At 39.7% G+C, this 7,696-nt stretch overlaps 1 protein-coding gene across 2 annotated transcripts in view; it reads right to left on the reverse strand.

The window, feature by feature from the left end:
• LOC129724529 (uncharacterized) overlaps nucleotides 1-2,150 on the reverse strand; it is a 28,632-nt gene extending 26,482 nt beyond the window's left edge. The window contains exon 1 of one of the 2 annotated variants that reach the window (XM_055679497.1): nucleotides 1,912-2,150. The gene's annotated coding sequence lies outside the window, so the exon portion shown is untranslated. The remainder of the gene's footprint in view (nucleotides 1-1,911) is intronic. The other variant, XM_055679500.1, reaches the window with a different exon arrangement.
• Between the last annotated feature and the right edge of the window lie 5,546 nt (nucleotides 2,151-7,696).

The raw sequence follows: 7,696 nt of genomic DNA on the forward strand, positions 1-7,696 counted from the left end.
CCGTGGCACATTTTAAGTTCAATTGAATTTAAAAATTCGAAATCTTGCAAATAATTTAATTGAAAGACTATTAGATTTTCAATGATTAATTATTTTAAAATAACGATCGAGTTTCAATGATGTGTAATTTAATGTGCTTTTTAACGTGGGACTACGTTTTTGTTTTCTATGCTGGTGTAAGATTGTGTAAAAATTAATTCTGTAAAATTGGAAATAAAACTATATATAACCATTGATTTTTCCTGAATTTCAAAACGGACTTTTAAAAGATAAACCTTTTAAGTATTTGGCACCGTTTGCTACCAAACTTTCAAAAGGGAAAAATTTCGAATTGTGCCGGTTATACCCGGCACCGGCCGCATTTTTTCAGTTTCTGAGAATATAATATAAAATAAATAATATGTAAATATTATATTATTATATTATATTAATAAAGGCCGGACTAAGGCGCTGGGGAGCCCGGGGCAAATTATTTTCTAAGGTCCTCTTTTCTTAAAACATTTAGAGGTAACGTTTTGAAAGGTGACGAGCAAAAAAAAAATGGTTGGCCCAGGACTAGAGGGGCCCCTTGAATCGGGAGGCCCGGGGCATTTGCCCCCCTTGCCCCCCCCCCCCCCCCTCCCGCCTGTAAACACATATATTTATATTACATATTTCCATTTTTTCTTTTTATGTTATTTTTTTATGTTATCCTGAAATTTTAGTAAAGTAAAAAAAAACACTTGTTACCGGAGGTTAGATACGACTGATTACTGATAGTTGAGGTAGGATAAGAAAGATTACTGCTTTTTTTTCTTGTTAGGTACATTTTCCACTGCGACCAGTTATTTGATCTATTGTGGCGGGCCCCGTTTGATGTAAGCCTCATCAGAGTGTCCTACCACTATTTGATTTAGTGGTTTCCACTTGCTGATTATAGGCATCGTCTCAATAAGGTCTTATTGGACGAATAAAGTTCACTGCCTTATTTGGAGAAGTCATCCAAACATCTAATGGTTGTAATATGTTTTATCAAAAAATTGCTTCCTCTTTTGTAAGAGTGCTTTTATAGGAGGTTTCTATATCTTCTTTACAGGAGCGACAGGCATCATCTTGCAACTTACCTATCTGCTTTAAGTAATATTTACTTGAACAGTGACCCGTCACAAGGCCACTGAAGGTACAAAGATCTTTTTTGGAGATATGAGTTATTTTTGAGTTACTGTTTTGTTGGGTGATATAAATCTCTTCGATTGTCGAGCTGTTTCATTGTTTTTCCAGATGTTATCTATTGTTGATTTTTCCCACTTCTTGAGTTCCATTTTGAGATTGCTGCTTAAATTTAACTTTGTTTGTTGAAGTTCTTTTTAGACCATTATCTACAGATTTCATTTGATCGTATCCGGAAACACAGCACGCAAATCTCAACTTGGCCACATCGAAAAGTACACAATACAAGTGTTATAATCATCGAGAAATATCAGGAACGTTAATAATGTGACATAAAGATTATTCCATCTCAACATTTCGGAAATTTTCTCAGAGTTAATTTCCTTCTCTGTCACAGTGGTAATTTTAAATAGCAAATTTGTAGCATTTGAGAAAGTCATGTTTAGCCAAAAAATATCAGGGGATTGTAGAGTTGGGGAATGGTAAATTATTCCGAATTATTTTTAATAAATGAATATAAGTTTTCTACTAGTGAAAATCACTCCACACACCTAAAATGAAGACCATTATAGATGTTTGTTTATGCAGCAACATTTTCACTTTTGTATATATTTTCCCAAAGCAGAATTTATAGCACAGTTCATTAATCATTTTTAATTCACGTTTAATTGCAATTATACAAGAGTTTCCTAAAAGATGGATTTATATAAATTCACCAACTAGAATAAACCGGAAACAGTTTCCCGATTGGTGATCACTCACCTCTTCAGCCAGGCGTAACAAAGAAACTGGCGCCGTGAACTTGAATTTAATTAAGCAGACTGCTTCCCAAGCAACACTTTCACCGTATAATCAATTAGCTAACTTCATCAACACTAATGGCCCTGAAAATAGCTCACTCCAAAAGGGCAGCACAAAGAGGAGAACTTTGTTTCCAGACTCAACCGTCTTGAATCGCGGCCACAACAAAACTGACCAAAGTCCAAACGGGACCCGCGACTAAACTACTAGCCACCGCGCTCTACTTTCGTAGCATACCTTTGATCCCTAATTTACCCCCATCCAGTCGACCGGCTTGCTTTGTCCACTTGTTAACTACTAACCAATTTCACATTCCACACCGACACCGAAAGGATTCTACTTTCGCCCTCCACCGACGGCACAAAGAGTGTGTGTCGTTTGTAGGGCATTAAAAATACCACAGTCGGTCGTAGTCATAACAGCCAGCGAAGCCAAAACAGCGAACAGGGCGCCGTTTGCCGGGGCTTTCTTCCTGACTGCTTCGGTGGCTCCAAAGTACCCAACGTCGGCATCGTAGCTGGCTGTCGTCGCTGGCATCCGCTACGAACAAATCAAATAATTGTACTGCGTGCTTCCAGCCAGCCACCGTCGGTAAGGACCTGCAGGGCAGATTCACAAGTCGTCGGGCTTTGCTTTGAAGGATCACAGTGAGAGCTGTCGTTAGGTTATTATTTTTCATGATGCAGAGTTTTCAAGTACTACCAACATGGCACTTTATATATGTCATTCGCTTAGAGACTATCGACATAAATTTATTTATTTGTTTAGTTTCAAGACATTAGATTGATTATAATCTTTTAGTGTCCCACTATCCATTAACCAACTTATTCTTAGCGTGAAAAGCAACGGGTGCTAGCTTTGGGTATGCTAAAGCATGAAATAACTTGCCGCCAACGATTTGCGGCAGTGGTTGTAGCGAAGCACAACGGAAGGCCTATCCCGAACGTAATCTTTTCGGGCTATAACAGTTATGTTAGTATTATTTAACACAGCACAACCGACCCACTATGCCTCACATATCCTGACGCAGTAGATTGAGAGCTGCATAAATGTTGCTGTCAGACACGAACCTCACTGGGTATGGCGAAAATAGTTTTGGCAAATGTTCGTGTTTTTCTGCATACGAAAAGCGCCCGGCGAAGAAGTGCTATTCGTATTCTAATTCCGGTTTTCCGTCCTCTCGGGGTAGCAAAAATGGTCTAAAAAGGCTGCCGTGCTTCACCGGCCGCGTCTATTTCCAGCCCAAAGTAGTACCACTAATGGAGTAATAATCACGCGACACCTGCCTGTAGCGAATGTCAGTGTCGGTTTTACACCGGGCAAAGTGACTTTGATAAATCCCTTTCAAGCCGATAGTATATCTAATAATAACTGGTTTTTGGTGGCTGAAAAGAAAAGTAAACGGTATAATGGCTGAGCTGAGCAGCTCTAAATAGAGCATGAAATGGTACAAATCATCGACCCCAGGGGTGTGTGACAAAGTTTTGAAATGCGACCCGCTGCGGAAAACCATAGCCTTTGCATGCTACCTCTAATAAAAATGATTTTACAGAATCCGACCTTAACCGGTTAGGCGGTGTACCAAAAAATTGTTCATTTACTATTAGTTTGATTTAAGTGTTAGCGGAGAAATTGTGCTAACCAAATCGCGACACTGTATGTTAAGAAAAAATTACTCAAAATGGCTTTATGCGGCTTTTCTATAAATCCATGTGCAGGTAGCGTGTAGGGATTTGCTTTCGTTGTTAAAATTAAAACACGTGTATGTGGTTCAAAAAAAAAGTACGTGGTTCAGGTAATCATCTCTATACTGCTTTCACCTTTCAATTACGCTATGATATACTGTTTTTTTGTTATCCCAACATAGTTGTCATACTATTTGTTCTATTGTCATTGTTTAACACATTGCAGAACATTTTCAGCCAAAGGATGTTATCAAGGAATTTCGCGCCTCTCAGAATTTAGTGAAACTTAATGAGTTTGTTGACCCTACTAAACTAGGCAACTTTACATTCTTCATTTTTAGACAATTCATCTAGAATGAATTTTATAAATGATATATTTTTCAAACCTTTGCTATACTGGAAAATATATCTCGAGCTTCACGTTGAGAAAACATTTTCAAGCGATGGTCTTTAGAAAAGTATCTGCTTTTTTTGAACAAAATATATAAGAAAAATTCATATAAAATATCTCCAAAAGAGATTGCCGAGTCCGTGGGATGTCATTTGGCCACAGTTTATCGCATCAAAAAGTCTCTACAGGATAGCCCTGAGCATCGAAAGCCGGGAAGTGGACATCCTCGGTTTGCACCTATTCAAATCGTGATCAAGTCGGTCCGTGCAAGGATTGCTTCCCACCTGGTACGTTCTATAAAGGAACTTGCCAAAAATGCCAACATTTCTTAGGAATCCACGCGAAGAATTATCAAATAAGACTTGCACGCATCTTCCAGAGCTAAAGTAATACGCCACTTGGTCCCGGAGCGCGTGAAAGACTACGAGTGACTCGTTCGAAGAAATTGCTTTCTTTGCTGAAGAAGAAGAAAATAATAATTATTATTTATTATTTATTATGCTGATGCTGAGTCCAATAGCCGCACAGACCGGATCATTTCACCGAAGAAAATTGAGGATGGTCCTGAGATGGTCCAGAGAAAGTAAAGTTCAGGCTCCAAGTCAACCATCCGGCTGGTGTATTGATGTTTGCCTTTGTAGCGTTCAACGGCTCAAAACTGCCGCCTATATTTTTTATTACTGGTGTTAAAATCAATTTCGAATTGTATATTTTGAAGGTCCGAGTGCTTCCTTTGGTGAAGGCCAACTCCTCTAAAGGTCAATACGTTGTGCTAAAACAGGATGGAGCCCCATGTCATACGTCCCAAATCGGACCCAACTAAAGCTGCTGCAGAATCTAAAGTTTTAGCCGAAAGATTTGTGACCCCCTAGCATGCGGGACTTTAACCCGTTAGATCATTCGATTTGGGCGTATGCTGAATCTAGAGCAAAACATCTCACCCTAGTGTGAACCAGAGCCGTAGCTACTCCGTTTTGCGTGGAGGGGCAGAGAATTTTTATTTAATAAAACGTTTTTTTTTTGTGGAGTAAGCAGTTTAAAACCTTTATGTGCTCGACAAAAAAAGGATCTTTACGCGTCCAACGGAGTACCCGGTTACTCACAAATTAAAATTCTTATACCGTTTGCAGCTTTCGTCCAATTTCGATTGTTTTAGCACCTAAAGATTCAGAAGCTAATTTATTTTTAAATAAGCGTTAGGGGTGTCCCGTAAGAATTTTCTTATTCCCGAAAATCCGGTTTTCCAGGTTTATATTCCGAAAAAAAAACGAAACTGCGAATGTGCGTATAATTGAAATAAAGCAGGGATATAAACTTTATCATTTCTGTCTAACAGTGGCGAGCCAGCTTGTGGTTAAAAACCTCCTCATTAAAGAAAAAAAAAATCTACAAATTTTAATGAGTTTGCTAACTTGAATGAGCAGGTTTACATTGTGTAATTGAGTTTCAGGGGACCAATTTTTTACGCAGGTTAAGCTAATTTCACTCTAACTGAGTAAGAGCTTCGAACATTTATTTTATATTCATATCGAGCTTGTATTCAAATATCCAGCCGTAAAAAACTCACCTCAATTGACGAGTAATGGAAGATATACAGTAGGGCGCCAGTGAGATATATGAAAAAAGGTCTTTCGAATATCGTTTAGCGGTAGGGTTCAAAAGTCCCCATCCAAAATTTCAGCTAAATCGGCCTATGGGAACACGTCCCTCAAAGCGATCAATGTTTCAACTTTCTAACTGATGAAATGCACAGGTAAAAGTTCATGAAATCGTCGATATCGAATTTTTTTTATGCCAAATGTCTAAAAGATCTGGTGTACCTTATCGGGAAAAAATTTTTTTGGATGTTTTTTTTTCGAGAAGACGAAACTATTGAGCCCTATCGTTAAACGAAATTTGAAAAATTGTTTTCATTGGTACCCTAATACACAGGTTACGGCTAGGTATTTGTATTCGAGCTCGACGTGAAAACTGCTATTGATTAGTGTAACTGTGTATCTTTTGGTTCAAAGAGTAAATGTAGTCAAGAAGGTGGAAACTTAAATTAACTGAAAATATGATGGAACCCACAACTTCCAAACTGTGTATCTTCCACTTAATTTTTTCAAATGTCTTGAGGGTGCGACCATGTGCGATCGAAAAACTAAGAACAGAAGAGAGTTTTTAAAAGTTCTACTCTGAAGCAACAAATGCATTGAAGGAATTACAGCGTTATAAAGCCAGCTTCGGGATTCGCCGATCGATGTCAACCAACGATACTGAGAGAATTTTTTCGCGAAGAAATACTGATAGAATGGAGCGATTCAACCGTCAGCCCAAATTCTAAATTTTACGATAAGCTTTGTTTGATCAGTGTTTACCATCAGACCAGGTAGAGTGTGGAATGCCTAGTCAAAAGTCCGGCCAGGCTACAATTTTTATAGTCTGATTTTATTTCGGACCGAACCGGAACAGAGTTGTCCGGGCCAGGTAACGGTCTGAGTTATGATTCCGAGATGTGGAAAAGTCTGGCCACAATATATTGAACTGAATATGAACATGAATCACAAAATCATATTGCAGGAAGTTAGGATACTGGCTCACCAAAAGATTGAATAACTTATCCTTTTTGGCGTATTTGCTCGACCAAAAAATTGACTGATACCGTTAACATTGAAAAAAATGGTGACTATTCAATAATGCTTATTGCTAATATTTCCAATTTTTCTTTTGGATTTTTTCACCTAGTATCAATCACATACATGAGAAAATTGCGTGGTGGGGCAATACAAACGCGTGGGGGGGCTAAGACCCCCCTAGCCCCCCCGGTACCTACGGGCCTGGTGTGAACACCTTAAAGTCTTTTCTAGTTTCCGGCGTCGTCTCGAGGATGTCATTGCTAAAAATGGGGGTGAATTTATTGGATAGGACCTTATAAGCAAAGCAAAGCAAAGCCTTGGTGCTACGTTCCGTATCGGAACTTGACCTTCTGTTTTACTTAACACAGACTTCGCAGCCGACCGTTAAGTGTACAGGACAATTTATAAGTGATCATTTCTCACTCAACCCAGCTAGCTTTTTATGGGGCTGTTGGGGGACTCATGCAACCCGACGACTTACCGTTAGCGAAGCGGAACGACCAAGAGACGTTTAGGAAAGGCTAACTGGCTCTTTATATACAAAAAAAGGGGAATTCATGCTATAACTATTTATTTACTATCATCGATGTAGCGCTAAACGATGAACGTTGGGGCCCATTGATGAACGATGCGCAGCAGGAGAGGAGAGGAACATACCTTGATGACACGCGTTCCGGTTGATGTCGAAGGGTCCGAAGATTTACGCGGCTTGCATGGGATATCCGAAGTATCACGCGGCTCACCCAGAAGTTCCACCGCAGCAGGATAGAAGGCCTCAGAGCCAGGTGGACCGCCTCCACAACGCCCACGTGCTCGAACGGCGATGGAGGTGTAAACGCCGGGAAGTTGATTCCCTTGTGCTGAAGTCCACGGGGGAGAGTATGACGGCTCTCGGTAGTCGCCCTCTGCCGAACGTCGATCCGGCACTTGTATGGATGACACACCTGCTCGACCGCTAACTCTGGCGGGCAAAACTTGCCACAACGTTTTCCAATTTCTATCACCTTTTCAAATTTTAGTCTCAACTTAAATTTTTCTGACTGTCTTCTTTG

The sequence above is a fragment of the Wyeomyia smithii genome, chromosome 2, assembly GCF_029784165.1.
Source record: "Wyeomyia smithii strain HCP4-BCI-WySm-NY-G18 chromosome 2, ASM2978416v1, whole genome shotgun sequence".
NCBI lineage: Eukaryota > Metazoa > Arthropoda > Insecta > Diptera > Culicidae > Wyeomyia > Wyeomyia smithii.